A 1,459-nucleotide genomic window follows, 5' to 3' on the forward strand; every position below is an offset into this window, starting at 1 on the left:
AATGTTCTATAGTAGTTGTTGGAGCATGACGAATAGAAGAGGCCTTCACAAATTGTGGCTCAAGAGGGCAATTTTTAGATTATAGAGTTATTTTCGAAGGTTCGACAGAACCCTTCGAAAATGGCTCTTAGTTATATTTTAATTTTATTATGTGGTCACTCAAAATGCTCTTATGTAATAATAATGCTGATTTCAGAATCTACGAAGTAACATCTCCGTCTCCGATCCCATGGTAGGCGTAGGCCTACCGAATGGAATTATTACATCTTTATTATTAAAGTCGTTGTATATTTCTCTTTTCTAAAGTTTTCTTTCTAAAGTGCACTGAATAAAAGTGCATGTAGAATTGAAAACCACACCGAGATATGTTCTTTCTTTCGCGCATCACGGGAGGAAAATATTTGTTTAAATAAGAATCGAGAATTTTTCATTTTGATTTTCTCTTATAAATTTAAATTGAATTACATTCAAAGTTTTATTTTTATAATAATATGAAATAACTGCATATAATGCGAATAACTGAAAAGCGGAGGGCTGTATATAATAATTTTAACAATTATTCTAAATTAATTGTTCCAATTTAATTACTCTAGTTTCTCTCGGGAGGGACACCCTTGGGAGGGGCCAACTGTCTCAGTATCTTGCAAAGCTCCTTTCTCTTTTTATTTCCTTCTCCTTTTCTTTGTTTTCTTTTTCATCTTTTCTTCTTCTTTTAATCTTTTTCTGTTTCAGATTAGATCACCGATCATGGAGTCACTGATCATGGAGAAACGGATCATCGAGGGAACGGTCATCGTAAAATTTATTTCTTGAATTATTATAGATTTTTATTTATTCTATACATTTCTATTTATTATATGCATTTCTATTGATTATATATATTCCTATTTATTGAAACACATTAATATATAATAATTTAATTATTCGAAATTAATTAATCTGCTTTTTCTCATTCTAATACTTTGATTTTTCTCGGATGAGGGGATCTTCAAGTTATTCATACTTCCTTCTGAATTCTATCTTTCTCTCACGCACTCGCAATCATATTCCCGGTTTCTTTTCTCCGTTATATCTTCTTCTGTTGCTTTCCTCTACTCTTTGTTTCTTTTTCTTGTTCTCATCTTCTTTTATTCCTTTACTCTTTCTCTTTATCTGTTTCTAAATCATTGAGGGTTCGATCATCATGGGATTTTTACACGGAAGTTAATGGAACCTCACTGCATATAATTCATATTATATTCAAAGAGGGTATGTCTCCTTGCTTCCGTACGCGAATGATAGGGAAAACACTCTCGCGTGTGCCGGTTGTCACGCGCGAGAGTGTTCGCGGTTCGCGAGATTAAGTCCTGCCGAGGACTACGTTTTGATTTTTGAAATCGAAATATAGACACGACCGGTCGTGTCTCGAGATGTTTGAAGCTGACGGTGTGAACGGTACAGTATTTCATAAGCAAAGTCC

The sequence above is a fragment of the Vespula pensylvanica genome, chromosome 5, assembly GCF_014466175.1.
Source record: "Vespula pensylvanica isolate Volc-1 chromosome 5, ASM1446617v1, whole genome shotgun sequence".
Lineage (NCBI taxonomy): Eukaryota > Metazoa > Arthropoda > Insecta > Hymenoptera > Vespidae > Vespula > Vespula pensylvanica.